Source organism: Hippichthys cyanospilos, chromosome 20 (genome assembly GCF_059441005.1).
Source record: "Hippichthys cyanospilos isolate Australia breed blue-spotted pipefish chromosome 20, RoL_Hcya_1.0, whole genome shotgun sequence".
Taxonomy (NCBI): Eukaryota; Metazoa; Chordata; class Actinopteri; order Syngnathiformes; family Syngnathidae; genus Hippichthys; species Hippichthys cyanospilos.
This window is the reverse complement of record NC_142388.1, coordinates 13,458,031-13,477,787: the sequence shown is the minus strand read 5'-3', so window position 1 is coordinate 13,477,787 and position 19,757 is coordinate 13,458,031. Positions and strand designations below refer to the sequence as shown.

General features: G+C 39.1%; 1 pseudogene; it reads right to left on the bottom strand.

Moving 5' to 3' along the window:
* Window positions 1-200: 200 nt before the first annotated feature.
* The window catches only part of LOC148407468 (uncharacterized), a 34,471-nt pseudogene continuing 14,914 nt past the window's right edge, over window positions 201-19,757 (bottom strand).

Here is a 19,757-nt window from a genome sequence, read left to right as displayed (position 1 = left end):
TATCACACATGTACAAACCATCGACTTACATGCATGTCAGGCCACTGTACTTCCACGTCAAGAGGAGCCAACTGAGGTGGCTCGGGCGTTTGCTTAGGATGCCTCCTAAACGCCTCCCTGGAGAGGTGTTTCTGGCAAGTCCCACTAGGAGGAGCCCTTGGGGATGACCCAAGACACACTCAAGAAGCTATGTTTCCCGACTAGTCTGGGAATGCCTGGGGGTTCTCCCCGGAAGAGCTGGATAAAGTGGCTGGGGAGTGGAAAGTCTGGACCTCCCTGCTAATGCTTGCCCTGAGACATGAACCCAGTTGAGAGGTATTTAATAGATGAATGTCTTGTTTTTTTTTTTTTTTTGTGGGTGGGGTTTAGCCCTGTGGACATGAAGTTTTAACTGTTAGGTTCAAGCAACCTTGATCATTTAATAAACGACAAACATTTATTCTAACATTAACCCTAGCATGGTCCTTATATGTATTTATAAATAAATAAATTCAAAGAATACATTCAAATAAAATAAAACAATAAATAAATACATATGGAGGATTTTAAGTATTTAGGATCAGCAGTCCAGAGCAATGGAGAGTGTGGAAAAGAATTGAAGAAGCATGTGCAGGCAGGCTGAAACGGGTGGAGAAAAGTGGCAGGTGTGATGTGTGATACAAGAATTTCAGCTAAATTAAAAGGAAAGGTGTACGGGACTGTGGTGAGACCAGTGACGTTGTTTGGCCTGGAGACAGTGTCATTGAGGAAAAGACAGGAAGCAGAGCTGGAGGCAGCATAGTTGAAGATGCTCATGAAGTGACCAAGATGGATAGCATCAGAAATTGATACATCAGAGAGACAGCACATGTTGGAGTTTGGGGAGATAAAGTCAGGAAGGCCAGACTGAGGTGCTTCGGGCATGTCCAGAGATGAGATAGTGAATACATAGGTTGTTGGATGCTGGATTTGGGATGCCAGGCAGCAGGTCTAGAGAATGACCATTGGAGTGAGGGAAGATGGATGCAGAAGACAGGCTTCAATGGATTCACTGTGGCGATATATATATATATATATATATATATATATATATATATATATATATATATATATATATATATTATATATATACAGTGGTACCTTGGTACTCGACCGCCTCTATACTCGACCAAATCGGTGCTCGACCAAAAAATTCAAGTAGATAATGCATCGGACCTCAAACAGATTTTTGGTGCTCGACTAGCCGAGCCTAGCCGAGCCGAGCCGAGCCGAGCCGACCCGACCCGAACGCGCTCCTCGGCCCTTCTCGGCCAGCGGGTAAGCGCCAGTTCAACTCAGACCGCCAGCGGAGTAAGACGTTTGTTCGAGTATTTCTTCCCGGATTTAAACTTTTTCGTGTTGCTCTAGCCCTTAATAATGGGTCCAAAGAAAGACAGTGATAAGGGGAAGGCAAAGAGGAAAACAATGAGGACCACTATTGAACCGAAGAAGGAAATTATAGCAAAATATGAACGCGGTGTACCTCGCGTCGCAGTTAGCTAGCGTCATCATGGAAGGAGTAACTCCCTCCCGTCCTCTCCACATCCATTCCTGTATGCCATCAACCACTCTCCAAAACATAAGTAAATTATACAAAATGGTTTATAATGCTTTATTTATCTTTATCTTTATCATGTACTGCTTGTGCACATTTACTTGTGCACACATACTTTCCATTATTTCTTATGGGAAAATTGCTTTCGGTGTTCGAACAAATCGGTGCTCGACCACCACCTCAGAACGGATTATGGTCGAGTACCGAGGTACCACTGTATATGTATATATATATATATATATATATATATATATATATATATATATATATATATATATATATATATACACAGTGGGCCCCCGTGTTGCGAACTTAATCCGTTCAGGGGCTACGCTCGTAACTCGAATTGCTCGTATGACAGGCAATCCAAACCTATGTTAATTAGTGAATGTGTGCAACGCGTTCAAAAACCTTAGGTAAAAACATCACAACTTTATACACATATTAAAAATTAGTTACATAATCTACTGTACAGTTAAATTAAATAACATAAATATACAAAGGAAACATGATATTTACCTTTGGGGCGACGTGACTTGAGCTGGGTGGAGGCGGAGGGGAGCAGAGACCAACCCGCAGAATTTATTTATTTATTTTCTTAAACGGGAACTTTTCTCAAACTAGAACATATCACCGGCGATTTCCTTCTCTTTAATCCATAATGGAAGAAGCCTCTCCATTTTGTTGTTGACCGAGGTCCGTCCCATTACAAGGAAAGTCTTGCCCTTAGAAGATTGCCGAGCGGTTACGGCCAGACTCACGAGCAAGGTTAACTATGCATGCGCCTCCTTCGTATTTTTTTATTATCTCCTGCTTGGTTTCTATTGTCATCAGCCTCTTACTTCTTCCTTTACCGCCACTAGCAAGTTTAGAAGCCATGTCTAACAGATAAAGTTTGCAAAGTCTTCACAACATTCCTTCCTTCCGTTTTTGACTCATTTTCTCTCCTTCCTTCCATCCCGACCAGCTGTGCCATCAAGCTAGATGAAGTCGTTCGGCCAATAGCATATCGGCATTTCTGTGATTGACGTGATGACGGCCAATAGCATATCCGCATCTCCATGAGTGAGACCGGGACTGTGACCTTAATCGACCAATAGCATATCGGCATCTCCGTGACTGACTCCGTGACTGACACCGTGACTGAGACAGTGACTGTGACATTGTAAGAGCAATAGTGTTCAACGTTAGCTTGACAAGCGTGAACAATTGATTTCGTTGATGCAGCAACTCGAAAATAATTGTGCGAACACATTGACCGGCATGTTTGATTGTTCGTAAGACGAAAGGTTTGTGCGTTAGAGGGGGACAAAAAACGCCGCGGACCACGTTCGTAAGACGAAAAGTTCGTAAAAGAGGGAGTTCGTAAACCGGGGTCCCACTGTACGTATATATATATATATATATATATATATATATATATATATATATATATATATATATATATATATATATATATATATATACACTTTTCACAAATATGTATAATTTCATTGTTGTGACTGGTTTGTTTTCATAAAAGAATCCTGAGTTTTGATTTTGAAGCTACACAATAAATTATAACTTCTCTAAATTACACAAGCCAATAAATTAGCTTTGCTCATAGACATGAAAATACACTTTGCTTGCTACAAAATGTGAATTTACAAAAAAAAAAAAAAATATATATATATATATATATATATATATATATATATATATGAGCAAAGCTAATTTATTGGCTTGTGTAATTTAGAGAAGTTATAATTTATTGTGTACGCTTCAAAATCAAAACTCAGGATTCTTTTATGAAAACAAACCAGTCACAACAATGAAATTATACATATTTATAATCAGAGATGGGAAGTTCGTCAGCACTGACGGACTGTCCGTCAGTCCGTCACCAACGGACGCCTGTTTAGCCAACGAATGACAGGAATGCTCCCCAAAAATCGGTGAATTCAAAATGTCCAAGGTACAATTTCCTTATGTCCATCAGTGCACCACGCCCTTTTTTGCTTACTTAATTATAATTTAACTGACTTGTACGATTATCTACTATGTTGCTGCATCTTTATACTACAGATTTATAGATGTTTTGTGTTATTTTGTTTTAAATACGCATTGAAGAAATGTCTTCCTAATACAGCAGTCTGGGATGTGTTTGCACTGCAGGCGGTCACTCTTTCAAGCAACCAATGGCCTGCACTCAATTGGCATTTTTCTGATTGGTTCTTGGCCAGGATATTTTTTTTAAATTACCCTAATTAAAGAGTTTTTTTTTTTTTTTTGTATTTTGTATTAATTCGATCTCAGTAATACTTTGTTTACTTATAGTGCAATTGACATAACATTTAGACAAATTTAGACAAATGTTAATGAAATTGTCTTCTATAGTTGTTTGGCACGCAGTTATAAGGAGAACAGAAACTGGCGTTCGTTGAATATCATATGTTGCATGATAATGCAATCCAGTGGACATGATTGCTGATTGCAATCTCATTCCCTGCATTAAACATGATGGTGAATTGTAAACAAGAGCCCCTTGTTTACATTTCTTGTTTACATACTTTGTTTACATTAAACCCTAATGTTTACATTAGGGTTTTACTAGCTTTGTTTTTGTGTTACACTTCTAATACTGACTTGTGTTTCAATTGCAGTGCAACTGCAGAACCGCAGACAAAGTATTAATTGTAAGCACAAAAACAGAAAAAACAAATAGAATGAGTGTAGAAGTTGACCAGCACCTAACGAACAGCGGACTAGAAAAAAGTGTTAATTGCATTCTCGTCGTCTGCATTCCCTCAGATGTGGGATAATAAACATGGCTTAGTTAGAGTGTTCATCTTATATTAGTGTGTTGTATTTCAAATGCAGTGTAATTAAAGAACCACAGACATGGTGTTATTTGTAAGTGTGAGTACAAAAACAGAAAAAACAAATAGAACTAGAGCTGCAAGCAGCTATAAAGGGCCCTCGCAGACCTGTGCACGTTGGGGTATGAACAGGTCGGGGTATGAACAAGGACTATGAATGATGAAAAATTAGTTGTAGATCCCTTCAGTGCAGGACTCTTACCAAATATGTAAAATTTAGACAAGGTGGGACAATGTGGGTGGAGTAACTGCAGCTTTTATTGTTCCAATTTTGTGACTTTCAATGCCATATAGGCCACACCCACTGTCGAAACATCGTACTGATTTGTGGAGGGCATAAGGCATGGCCACTGGCTTTTCAGAAAACATTTAAGGGATATCACTTCAAGGGGCTCAGCAGAGTACATAAAAACATTAAGGATTTGCTATATTTTTTGCTGCCACTAGGTGGCGCTCGTACTATGATAAAAATCAGACTTGTAGGTGTGTTTCACATTGGACTCCCATCCCATATACGAAGTTTAAAAAATACCAGATCGTCTAGGTCCAATTACAGCAACTTTTACCGTTTTCGCGAGACATGGGATTTTGAGTTGGCATAGAGGCAACGGCCTTTATTGAAAAGTCATAAAAGTTGAGAACCTTAATGTTCCAATGTGTCATAGCTTTTCTGACCATTTTTTAGTTCATTTAGTCAAACAGGCATTTCACAGTACATAAAAGTATAAAAAATGAGATTTTTGTCCGCCACTGCGTGGCGCTGTAAATGATTTGAAAGTTTATCACATAGCTAAATTATTGCATTACTTTTAAAGGGCCAGGAAAGTTTCAGATGGTTTGAAGCTGTCATAGCTGAGTTATTAAGATTTTTGTCACTCTTGGCAAAGGAAGTATTAAACATAATTTGAACCTCCGCCCCCATCTTTTATGTCAAGAGATCTTCACGATATTGGGACTATGTGTGCCCCTCAGTTGGATAATTATTCATGCCAAAGTTGAAGGTAATGGGGTGAATCGTTTAAGAGAAAAAGGCACTAGTTTGAGACCAGCTAATGTCTAAGAATGGGACAAAACTGCACATTAAAAAAAATCATAACAATTTTTCTGTACATCCTAGCACATCACTTCTATTGACTTTTTTGTAGGCCTTGCAGTCCTTCATTTGCCTACAAATTTTCATAGCTGTAGGTCAAACCAAACAGGATTGACTATAATCTTTCGACTAATGACATTTTTTGCAGCCACTAGGTGGCGCTAGCTTTAAACTGGAATATATTTTTGTCGATATGTTCAGGAGAATATTTTCATCCAATGTGTGAAATTGTGAGCAGATCAGATCATCTGGGTCAAATTACAGCAACTTTTACTGGACAGATAAAGTTTCGGAATGAAAATGGTCGTAGAGGCCACGCCCATTATCGAAACTTCGTAAAATTTGGTGGAGGTCAGCAAGGCTGTCTAGAGGCTTTTCAGACTTAATTTCAGCGATATTACTTCAAAGGGCTCAGCTAAGCACATAAAAACGTTTAAAAAATGCTATATTTTTGGCTGCCACTAGGTGGCGCTCGCACTATAACAAAAAATACGTTGATAGGTGTATTCCGCATTGGAAACCCATCAAATATACGAAGTTTAGAAAAGATAAGACTATCTGGGACCAAACACAGCAACTTTGTTCGTTTTGGCGAGACATCAGACTGACATTTTTGTTTGCCACTAGATGGCCTTATAAGCAATTGAAGATGTTTTTGAAACACTTGTGTTAAGGGCTTGAGTCTCCATGTGTCTGTGAAGTTTCAGATTTTTCCAAGCTTGTAAAGCTGAGTTATAAAGGTTTGTTTCACATGTGGCAAAGTAATCATCAAAGGCATAATATAAAGCCCCGCCCCCAACATATTTGATGGCGGATCATCACAAAAATTTGAACAATTGTGCCTCACAGTCAGATAAAACATCACAGCAAATTTGAAGTCGATCGGGTCAAGCGTTTGGGAGAAAAAAGGAGCAGTTCGGGACCTGCAAATGAGCAAAAACGGGCCAAAAGTGCACATTCAAAAATTCATAACTCTCTTTCTGTACATCTGAGCACATGGCTCGCGCTGACTTTTTTGTAGGGCTCAAGGTCCTACATAAGGCTACAAATTTTTGGATCTCTAGGTCAAACGGGCCGGGAGTGAGAGGCTATTTTCCACTCATAAGGCCATTTTGGGGCCAATTACAGCCACTTTTTTCGTTTTGGCGAGTCATCTGACTTTGAGGTGGCGTGCAGACTACGCCCATTATCGAAAAGTCGTAAAATTTTAAAACCTTAATATTCCATGTCTTAATGATATTCTGACCAATTTTCATTTGTTTTACTCAAACAGACTGAGCACAATACATGAAATTGTAAAAAATGACATTTTAATCAACCACTAGGCGGCGCTAGTAGGTATTTAAAAAAACTTTTTTTAAAGGTGTTAAAGACATAAGTTTCCATGTGTCTATGAAGTTTTAGATTTTTTTAAGCTAGTACATCAAAGTTATTAAGGTTTTTGTCCCTCTTGGCGAAGGAAAATTTGAACACATAATTTGAAGCCACGCCCCTATCATATATCTCAGCGGATCTGCACCAAATTTTGCCCACTTGTGCCCCTATGTGTGAATATGGACCACAGGAAATTTGAAGGCGATTGAGTAAAGCGTTTAGGAGAAACAAGGAGCAGTTTGGGACCTGCAAACGTGCAAAAATGGGCCAAAAATGCACATTCAAAAATTCATAACTCTTTTTCTGTACATCTGAGCACATGGCTCACGCTGACTTTTTTGTAGGTCTCTAGGTCCTACATATGCCTAAAAATTTTCGTAGCTCTAGGTCAAACGGGCCGGGACCAGGTGCACTTTTTCAACCTTAGGTGGCGCTGCAGAGCCATTTTTTTTGCATTGTTTTGGGAAACACAAAAATATCCAATTTTTCACCGGGCCCGACAAATGTGCAAATTTTGGTGACTTTTCGTGCATGTTTAGGCCCTCAAAAATGGAAAAGCGCTGCACAGTAAATAATAATAATAATAATAACTAGAGCTGCAAGCAGCTATAAAGGGCCCTCGCAGACCTGTGCACGTTGGGGTATGAACAGGTCGGGGTATGAACAAGGACTATGAATGATGAAAAATTAGTTGTAGATCACTTCAGTGCAGGACTATTACCAAATATGTAAAATTTAGACAAGGTGGGACAATGTGGGTGGAGTTACTGCAGCTTTTATTGTTCCAATTTTGTGACTTTCAATGCCATATAGGCCACACCCACTGTCGAAACATTGTACTGATTTGTGGAGGGCATAAGGCATGGCCTCTGGCTTTTCAGAAAACATTTAAGGGATATCACTTCAAGGGGCTCAGCAGAGTACATAAAAACATTAAGGATTTGCTATATTTTTTGCTGCCACTAGGTGGCGCTCGTACTATGATAAAAAATAGGCTTGTAGGTGTGTTTCACATTGGACTCCCATCCCATATATGAAGTTTTGCAAAAATCAGATCATCTAGGTCCAATTACAGCAACTTTTACCGTTTTGGTGAGAAATCGGACTTTGAGCTGGCATACAGGCCACCCCTTTGATTGAAAAATCATAAAAGTTGAGAACCTTCATTCTCCACTGTGTCATAGCTTTTCTGACCATTTTTTAGTACATGTAGTCAAACAGACATTGCACAGTACATGAGAGTGTAAAAAATTAGATTTTTGTCCGCCACTAGGTGACGCTGTAAATGATTTGGATGTTTATCACATAGCTGTATTAGGGCATGACTTTTAAACTCCCTGCAAGTGTTTCACATGATTTGAAGCTGAAACAGCTGAGTTATTAAGGTTTTTGTCACTCTTGGCGAAGAAAATATTCAAAACAATTTGAAGCTCCGCCCACATCTTACAAGTCATGGGATCTTCACAATTTTTGGGAGATTTGTGCCGCTATATCTGCTAATAGTCCATGCCAACGTAGAAGTTAATCGGGTGAACCGTTTAAGAGAAAAAGGCACTAGATTTAGACCGGCTAATGTCTAAGAATGGGGCAAAATTGCACATAAAAAAAAATCATAAAAATTATTCTGTACATCTTAGCACATCACTCCTATTGACTTTTTTGTAGGTCTTACAATCCTACATATGCCTAAAAACTTTTATAGTGTTAGGTCAAACCAAACAGGAATAACTCCAATCTTTCGACTAATGACATTTTTTGCAGCCACTAGGTGGCGCTAGCTTTAAACTGGAATATATGTTTGTCGATGTCTTCAAGAACAGATTTTCATCCAATGTGTGAAATTGTGAGAAGATCAGATCATCTGGGTCAAATTACAGCAGCTTTTACTGGTCCGTTAAATTTTTGGAATGAAAATGGACGTAAAGGCCACGCCCATCATCGAAAATTCGTAAAATTTGGTGGAGGTCAGCAGGGCTGTCTAGAGGCTTGTCACACTTAATTTCAGCGATATTACTTCAAAGGGCTTAGCTAAACACGTAAAAATGTTTCAAAAATGCTATTTTTTTGGCTGCCACTAGGTGGCGCTCGCACTATAGCAAAAAATACGTTGATAGGTGTAATCTGCATTGGAAATCCATCAAATATGTAATGTTTAGAAAAGATAAGACTATCTGGGACCAAACACAGCAACTTTGTTCGTTTTGGCGAGACATCAGACTGACATTTTTGTTTGCCACTAGATGGCCTCACAAGCAATTGAAGATTTGTTTAACCACTTGTGTTAAGGGCTTGAGTCTCCATGTGTCTGTGAAGTTTCAGATTTTTCTAAGCTTGTAAAGCTGAGTTATAAAGGTTTGTTTCACATGTGGCAAAGTAATCATCAAAGGCATAATATAAAGCCCCGCCCCCAACATATTTGTTGGCAGATCGTCACAAAAATTTGAACAATTGTGCCTCACAGTCAGATAAAACATCACAGCAAATTTGAAGTCGATCGGGTCAAGCGTTTGGGAGAAAAAAGGAGCAGTTCGGGACCTGCAAATGAGCAAAAACGGGCCAAAAGTGCACATTCAAAAATTCATAACTCTCTTTCTGTACATCTGAGCATATGGCTCGCGCTGACTTTTTTGTAGGGCTCGAGGTCCTACATAAGGCTACAAATTTTTGTAGCTTTAGGTCAAACGGGCCGGGAGTGAGAGGCTATTTTCCACTCATAAGGCCATTTTGGGGCCAATTTCAGCCACTTTTTTCGTTTTGGCGAGTCATCTGACTTTGAGGTGGCGTGCAGACTATGCCCATTATCGAAAAGTCGTAAAATTTTAAAACCTTAATATTCCATGTCTTAATGATATTCTGACCAATTTTCATTTGTTTTACTCAAACAGACTGAGCACAATACATGAAAGTGTAAAAAATGACATTTTAATCAACCACTAAGTGGCGCTAGTAGGTATTTAAAAAAACTTTTTTCAAAGGTGTTAAAGACATAAGTTTCCATGTGTCTATGAAGTTTTAGATTTTTTTAAGCTAGTACATCAAAGTTATTAAGGTTTATGTCACTCTTGGCGAAGGAAAAATTGAACACATAATTTGAAGCCACGCCCCTATCATATATGTCAGCGGATCTGCACCAAATTTTGCCCACTTGTGCCCCTATGTGTGAATATTGACCACAGCAAATTTGAAGGTGATTGAGTAAAGCGTTTAGGAGAAACAAAGAGCAGTTTGGGACCTGCAAACGTGCAAAAATGGGCCAAAAATGCACATTCAAAAAATCATAACTCTTTTTCTGTACATCTGAGCACATGGCTCGCGCTGACTTTTTTGTAGGTCTCTAGGTCCTACATATGCCTAAAAATTTTCGTAGCTCTAGGTCAAACGGGCCGGGACCAGGTGCACTTTTTCAACCTTAGGTGGCGCTGCAGAGCCATTTTTTTTGCATTGTTTTGGGAAACACAAAATTATCCAATTTTTCACCGGGCCCGACAAATGTGCAAATTTTGATGACTTTTCGTGCATGTTTAGGCCCTCAAAATTGGAAAAGCGCTGCACAGTAAATAATAATAATAATAATAATAATAATAATAATAATAATAATAATAATAATAATCTGGAGAAAAACAAGAGGGCTCTCGCAGCGGTAGCTGCTCGGGCCCTAATAATAATAATAACTAGAGCTGCAAGCAGCTATAAAGGGCCCTCGCAGACCTGTGCACGTTGGGGTATTAACAGGTCGGGGTATGAACAAGGACTATGAACGATGAAAAAGTAGTTGTAGATGACTTCAGTGCAGGACTCTTACCAAATATGTAAAATTTAGACAAGGTGGGACAATGTGGGTGGAGTTACTGCAGCTTTTATTGTTCCAATTTTGTGACTTTCAATGCGATATAGGCCACATTCACTGTCGAAACATCGTACTGATTTGCGGAGGGCATAAGGCATGGCCACTGGCTTTTCAAAAAACATTTAAGGGATGTCACTTCAAGGGGCTCAGCAGAGTACATAAAAACATTAAGGAATTGCTATATTTTTTGCTGCCACTAGGTGGCGCTCGTACTATGATTAAAAAATAGGCCTGTAGGTGTGTTTCACATTGGACTCCCATCCCATATATGAATTTTTAAAAATATATGATCGTCTAGGTCCAATTACAGCAACTTTTACCGTTTTCGCGAGACATCGGATTTTGAGTTGGCATAGAGGCCACGCCCTTTAATGAAAAGTCATAAAAGTTGAGAACCTTAATGTTCCAATGTGTCATAGCTTTTCTGACCATTTTTGAGGTCATTTAGTCAAACAGGCATTTCAGAGTACATAAAAGTATAAAAAATGAGATTTTTGTCCGCCACTGGGTGGCGCTGTAAATGATTTGAAAGTTTATCACATAGCTGTATTATTGCATTACTTTTAAAGGCCCAGGAAAGTTTCAGATGGTTTGAAGCTGTCATAGCTGAGTTAATAATATTTTTGTCACTCTTGGCGAAGGAAATATTAAACATAATTTGAAGCTCCGCCCCCATCTTTTATGTCAAGAGATCTTCACGATATTTGGCCTATGTGTGCCCCTCAGTTGGATAATGATTCATGCCAAAGTTGAAGGTAATGGGGTGAATCGTTTAAGAGAAAAAGGCACTAGTTTGAGACGAGCTAATGTCTAAGAATGGGACAAAACTGCACATTAAAAAAATTCATAACAATTTTTCTGTACATCTTAGCACATCACTTCTATTGACTTTTTTGTAGGTCTTGCAGTCCTTCATTTGCCTACAAAGTTTCATAGCTGTAGGTCAAACCAAACAGGATTGACTGTAATCTTTCGACTAATGACATTTTTTGCAGCCACTAGGTGGCGCTAGCTTTAAACTGGAATATATTTGTGTCGATATGTTCAGAAGAATATTATCATCCAATGTGTGAAATTGTGAGAAGATCAGATCATCTGGGTCAAATTACAGCAACTTTTACTGGACAGATAAAGCTTCGGAATGAAAATGGTCGTAGAGACCACGCCCATTATCGAAACTTCGTAAAATTTGGTGGAGGTCAGCAGAGCTGTCTAGAGGCTTTGCAGACTTAATTTCAGCGATATTACATCAAAGGGCTCAGCTAAACACATAAAAACGTTTAAAAAATGCTATATTTTTGGCTGCCACTAGGTGGCGCTCGCACTATAACAAAAAATACGTTGATAGGTGTATTCCGCATTGGAAACCCATCAAATATATGAAGTTTAGAAAAAATAAGACCATCTGGGACCAAACACAGCAACTTTGTTCGTTTTGGCGAGACATCAGACTGACATTTTTGTTTACCACTAGATGGCCTTATAAGCAATTGAAGATTTTTTTAAACACTTGTGTTAAGGGCTTAAGTCTTCATGTGTATGTGAAGTTTCAGATTTTTCTAAGCTTGTAAAGCTGAGTTATAAAGGTTTGTTTCACATGTGGCAAAGTAATCATCAAAGGCATAATATGAAGCCCCGCCCCCAACATATTTGATGGCGGATCATCCCGAAAATTTGAACAATTGTGCCTGACAGTCAGATAAAACATCACAGCAAATTTGAAGTCGATCGGGTCAAGCGTTTGGGAGAAAAAAGGAGCAGTTCGGGACCTGCAAATGAGCAAAAACGGGCCAAAAGTGCACATTCAAAAATTCATAACTCTCTTTCTGTACATCTGAGCATATGGCCCGCGCTGACTTTTTTGTAGGGCTCGAGGTCCTACATAAGACTACAAATTTTTGGAGCTCTAGGTCAAACGGGCCGGGAGTGAGAGGCTATTTTCCACTCATAAGGCCATTTTGGGGCCAATTACAGCCACTTTTTTCGTTTTGGCGAGTCATCTGACTTTGAGGTGGCGTGCAGACTACGCCCATTATCGAAAAGTCGTAAAATTTTAAAACCTTAATATTCCATGTCTTATTGATATTCTGACCAATTTTCATTTGTTTTACTCAAACAGACTGAGCACAATACATGAAAGTGTAAAAAATGACATTTTAATCAACCACTAGGCGGCGCTAGTAGGTATTTAAAAAAACGTTTTTGAAAGGTGTTAAAGACATAAGTTTCCATGTGTCTATGAAGTTTTAGATTTTTTTAAGCTAGTACATCAAAGTTATTAAGGTTTTTGTCCCTCTTGGCGAAGGAAAAATTGAACACATAATTTGAAGCCACGCCCCTATCATATATGCCAGCAGATCTGCACCAAATTTTGCCCACTTGTGCCCCTACGTGTGAATATGGACCACAGCAAATTTGAAGGTGATTGAGTAAAGCGTTTAGGAGAAACAAGGAGCAGTTTGGGACCTACAAACGTGCAAAAATGGGCCAAAAATGCACATTCAAAAATTCATAACTCTTTTTCTGTACATTTGAGCACATGGCTCGCGCTGACTTTTTTGTAGGTCTCTAGGTCCTACATATGCCTAAAAATTTTCGTAGCTCTAGGTCAAACGGGCCGGGACCAGGTGCACTTTTTCGACCTTAGGTGGCGCTGCAGAGCCATTGTTTTTGCATTGTTTTGGGAAACACAAAAATATCCAATTTTTCACCGGGCCCGACAAATGTGCAAATTTTGGTGACTTTTCGTGCATGTTTAGGCCCTCAAAAATGGAAAAGCGCTGCACAGTAAATAATAATAATAATAATAACTAGAGCTGCAAGCAGCTATAAAGGGCCCTCGCAGACCTGTGCACGTTGGGGTATGAACAGGTCGGGGTATGAACAAGGACTATGAACGATGAAATAGTAGTTGTAGATGACTTCAGTGCAGGACTCTTACCAAATATGTAAAATTTAGACAAGGTGGGACAATGTGGGTGGAGTTACTGCAGCTTTTATTGTTCCAATTTTGTGACTTTCAATGCCATATAGGCCACACCCACTGTCGAAACATCGTACTGATTTGTGGAGGGCATAAGGCATGGCCACTGGCTTTTCAGAAAACATTTAAGGGATATCACTTCAAGGGGCTCAGCAGAGTACATAAAAACATTAAGGATTTGCTAAATTTTTTGCTGCCACTAGGTGGCGCTCGTACTATGATAAAAAATAGGCTTGTAGGTGTGTTTCACATTGGACTCCCATCCCATATATGAAGTTTTGCAAACATCAGATCATCTAGGTCCAATTACAGCAACTTTCACCGTTTTGGGGAGACATCAGACTTTGAGTTTGCATAGAGGCCACGCCCTTTAATGAAAAGTCATAAAAGTTGAGAACCTTAATGTTCCAATGTGTCCTAGCTTTTCTGACCATTTTTGAGTTCATTTAGTCAAACAGGCATTTCACAGTACATAAAAGTATAAAAAATGAGATTTTTGTCCGCCACTGGGTGGCGCTGTAAATGATTTGAAAGTTTATCACATAGCTGTATTATTGCATGACTTTTAAAGTCCCAGGAAAGTTTCAGATGGTTTGAAGCTGTCATAGCTGAGTTATTAACATTTTTGTCACTCTTGGCGAAGGAAGTATTAAACATAATTTGAAGCTCCGCCCCCATCTTTTCTGTCAAGAGATCTTCATGATATTTGGACTATGTGTGCCCCTCAGTTGGATAATGATTCATGCCAAAGTTGAAGGTAATGGGGTGAATCGTTTAAGAGAAAAAGGCACTAGTTTGAGACCAGCTAATGTCTAAGAATGGGACAAAACTGCACATTAAAAAAATTCTTAACAATTTTTCTGTACATCCTAGCACATCACTTCTATTGACTTTTTTGTAGGTCTTGCAGTCCTTCATTTGCCTACAAAGTTTCATAGCTGTAGGTCAAACCAAACAGGATTGACTGTAATCTTTCGACTAATGACATTTTTTGCAGCCACTAGGTGGCGCTAGCTTTAAACTGGAATATATTTTTGTCGATATGTTCAGGAGAATATTTTCATCCAATGTGTGAAATTGTGAGAAGATCAGATCATCTGGGTCAAATTAGAGCAACTTTTACTGGACAGATAAAGCTTCGGAATGAAAATGGTCGTAGAGGCCACGCCCATTATCGAAACTTCGTAAAATTTGGTGGAGGTCAGCAGGGCTGTCTAGAGGCTTTTCAGACCTAATTTCAGCAATATTTCTTCAAAGGGCTCAGCTAAACACATAAAAACGTTTAAAAAATGCTCTATTTTTGGCTGCCACTAGGTGGCGCTCGCACTATAACAAAAAATACGTTGATAGGTGTATTCCGCATTGGAAACCCATCAAATATATGAAGTTTAGAAAAGATAAGACCATCTGGGACCAAACACAGCAACTTTGTTCGTTTTGGCGAGACATCAGACTGACATTTTTGTTTGCCACTAGATGGCCTTATAAGCAATTGAAGATTTTTTTACACACTTGTGTTAAGGGCTTGAGTCTCCATGTGTCTGTGAAGTTTCAGATTTTTCTAAGCTTGTAAAGCTGAGTTATAAAGGTTTGTTTCACATGTGGCAAAGTAATCATCAAAGGCATAATATAAAGCCCCGCCCCCAACATATTTGATGGCGGATCATCACAAAAATTTGAACAATTGTGCCTGACAGTCAGATAAAACATCACAGCAAATTTGAAGTCGATCGGGTCAAGCGTTTGGGAGAAAAAAGGAGCAGTTCGGGACCTGCAAATGAGCAAAAACGGGCTAAAGGTGCACATTCAAAAATTCATAACTCTCTTTCTGTACATCTGAGCATAGGGCTCGCGCTGACTTTTTTGTAGGGCTCGAGGTCCTACATAAGGCTACAAATTTTTGGAGCTCTAGGTCAAACGGGCCGGGAGTGAGATGCTATTTTCCACTCATAAGGCCATTTTGGGACCAATTACAGCCACTTTTTTCGTTTTGGCGAGTCATCTGACTTTGAGGTGGCGTGCAGACTACGCCCATTATCGAAAAGTCGTAAAATTTTAAAACCTTAATATTCCATGTCTTAATGATATTCTGACCAATTTTCATTTGTTTTACTCAAACAGACTGAGCACAATACATGAAAGTGTAAAAAATGACATTTTAATCAACCACTAGGCGGCGCTAGTAGGTATTTAAAAAAACTCTTTTTAAAGGTGTTAAAGACATAAGTTTCCATGTGTCTATGAAGTTTTAGATTTTTTTAAGCTAGTACATAAAAGTTATTAAGGTTTTTGTCACTCTTGGCGAAGGAAAAATTGAACACATAATTTGAAGCCACGCCCCTATCATATATGTCAGCGGATCTGCACCAAATTTTGCCCACTTGTGCCCCTATGTGTGAATATAGACCACAGCAAATTTGAAGGCGATTGAGTAAAGCGTTTGGGAGAAACAAGGAGCAGTTTGGGACCTGCAAACGTGCAAAAATGGGCCAAAAATGCACATTCAAAAATTCATAACTCTTTTTCTGTACATCTGAGCACATGGCTCGCGCTGACTTTTTTGTAGGTCTCTAGGTCCTACATATGCCTAAAAATTTTCGTAGCTCTAGGTCAAACGGGCCGGGACCAGGTGCACTTTTTCGACCTTAGGTGGCGCTGCAGAGCCATTTTTTTTGCATTGTTTTGGGAAACACAAAAATATCCAATTTTTCACCGGGCCCGACAAATGTGCAAATTTTGGTGACTTTTCGTGCATGTTTAGGCCCTCAAAAATGGAAAAGCGCTGCACAGTAAATAATAATAATAATAATAATAATAATAATAATAATCTGGAGAAAAACAAGAGGGCTCTCGCAGCGGTAGCTGCTCGGGCCCTAACTAGAGCTGCAAGCAGCTATAAAGGGCCCTCGCAGACCTGTGCACGTTGGGGTATGAACAGGTCGGGGTATGAACAAGGACTATGAATGATGAAAAAGTAGTTGTAGATCACTTCAGTGCAGGACTATTACCAAATATGTAAAAATTAGACAAGGTGGGACAATGTGTGTTGAGTTACTGCAGCTTTTATTGTTCCAATTTTGTGACTTTCGATGCCATATAGGCCACACCCACTGTCGAAACATTGTACTGATTTGTGGGGGGCATAAGGCATGGCCACTGGCTTTTCAGAAAACATTTAAGGGATATATCACTTCAAGGGGCTCAGCAGAGTACATAAAAACATTAAGGATTTGCTATATTTTTTGCTGCCACTAGGTGGCGCTCGTACTATGATAAAAAATAGGCTTGTAGGTGTGTTTCACATTGGACTCCCATCCCATATATGAAGTTTTGCAAACATCAGATCATCTAGGTCCAATTACAGCAACTTTTACCGTTTTGGGGAGACATCAGACTTTGAGTTTGCATAGAGGCCACACCCTTTAATGAAAAGTCATAAAAGTTGAGAACCTTAATGTTCCAATGTGTCATAGCTTTTCTGACCATTTTTTAGTTCATTTAGTCAAACAGGCATTTCACAGTACATAAAAGTATAAAAAATGATATTTTTGTCCGCCACTGGGTGGCGCTGTAAATGATTTGAAAGTTTATCACATAGCTGTATTATTGCATTACTTTTAAAGGCCCAGGAAAGTTTCAGATGGTTTGAAGCTGTCATAGCTGAGTTATTAAGATTTTTGTTACTCTTGGCAAAGGAAGTATTAAACATAATTTGAAGCTCCGCCCCCATCTTTTATGTCAAGAGATCTTCACGATATTTGGACTATGTGTGCCCCTCAGTTGGATAATGATTCATGCCAAAGTTGAAGGTAATGGGGTGAATCATTTAAGAGAAAAAGGCACTAGTTTGAGACCAGCTAATGTCTAAGAATGGGACAAAACTGCACATTAAAAAAATTCATAACAATTTTTCTGTACATCCTAGCACATCACTTGTATTGACTTTTTTGTAGGGCATGCAGTCCTTCATTTGCCTACAAAGTTTCATAGCTGTAGGTCAAACCAAACAGGATTGACTGTAATCGTTCGACTAATGACATTTTTTGCAGCCACTAAGTGGCGCTAGCTTTAAACTGGAATATATTTTTGTCGATATGTTCAGGAGAATATTTTCATCCAATGTGTGAAATTGTGAGAAGATCAGATCATCTGGGTAAAATTACAGCAACTTTTACTGGACAGATAAAAATTCGGAATGAAAATGGCCGTAGAGGCCACACCCATTATCGAAACTTCGTAAAATTTGGTGGAGGTCAGCAGGGCTGTCTAGAGGCTTTTCAGACTTAATTTCAGCGATATTACTTCAAAGGGCTCAGCTAAACACATAAAAATGTTTAAAAAATGCTATATTTTTGGCTGCCACTAGGTGGCGCTCGCACTATAACAAAAAATACGTTAATAGGTGTATTCCGCATTGGAAACCCATCAAATATATGAAGTTTAGAAAAGATAAGCCCATCTGGGACCAAACACAGCAACTTTGTTCGTTTTGGCGAGACATCAGACTGACATTTTTGTTTGCCACTAGATGGCTTTATAAGCAATTGAAGATTTTTTTAAACACTTGTGTTAAGGGCTTGAGTCTTCATGTGTCTGTGAATTTTCAGATTTTTCCAAGCTTGTAAAGCTGAGTTATAAAGGTTTGTTTCACATGTGGCAAAGTAATCATCAAAGGCATAATATAAAGCCCCGCCCCCAACATATTTGATGGCGGATCATCACAAAAATTTGAACAATTGTGCCTCACAGTAAGATAAAACATCACAGCAAATTTGAAGTCGATCAGGTCAAGGGTTTGGGAGAAAAAAGGAGCAGTTCGGGACCTGCAAATGAGCAAAAACGGGCCAAAGGTGCACATTCAAAAATTCATAACTCTCTTTCTGTACATCTGAGCATATGGCTCGCGCTGACTTTTTTGTAGGGCTCGAGGTCCTACATAAGTCTACAAATTTTTGGAGCTCTAGGTCAAACGGGCCGGGAGTGAGAGGCTATTTTCCACTCATAAGGCCATTTTGGGGCCAATTACAGCCACTTTTTTCGTTTTGGCGAGTCATCTGACTTTGAAGTGGCGTGCAGACCACGCCCATTATCGAAAAGTCGTAAAATTTTAAAGCCTTAATATTCCATGTCTTAATGATATTCTGACCAATTTTCATTTGTTTTACTCAAACAGACTGAGCACAATACATGAAAGTGTAAAAAATGACATTTTAATCAACCACTAGGCGGCGCTAGTAGGTATTTGAAAAAACTTTTTTCAAAGGTGTTAAAGACATAAGTTTCCATGTGTCTATGAAGTTTTAGATTTTTTTAAGCTAGTACATCAAAGTTATTAAGGTTTATGTCCCTCTTGGCGAAGGAAAAATACAACACATAATTTGAAGCCACGCCCCTATCATATATGCCAGCGGATCTGCACCAAATTTTGCCCACTTGTGCCCCTATGTGTGAATATGGACCACAGCAAATTTGAAGGTGATTGAGTAAAGCGTTTAGGAGAAACAAGGAGCAGTTTGGGACCTACAAACGTGCAAAAATGGGCCAAAAATGCACATTCAAAAATTCATAACTCTTTTTCTGTACATCTGAGCACATGGCTCGCGCTGACTTTTTTGTAGGTCTCTAGGTCCTACATATGCCTAAAAATTTTCGTAGCTCTAGGTCAAACGGGCCGGGACCAGGTGCACTTTTTCAACTTTAGGTGGCGCTGCAGAGCCATTTTTTTTGCATTGTTTTGGGAAACACAAAAATATCAAATTTTTCACCGGGCCCGACAAATGTGCAAATTTTGGTGACTTTTCGTGCATGTTTAGGCCCTCAAAAATGGAAAAGCGCTGCACAGTAAATAATAATAATAATAATAATACTAGAGCTGCAAGCAGCTATAAAGGGCCCTCGCAGACCTGTGCACGTTGGGGTATGAACAGGTCGGGGTATGAACAAGGACTATGAATGAAGAAAAATTAGTTGTAGATCACTTCAGTGCAGGACTATTACCAAATATGTAAAATTTAGACAAGGTGGGACAA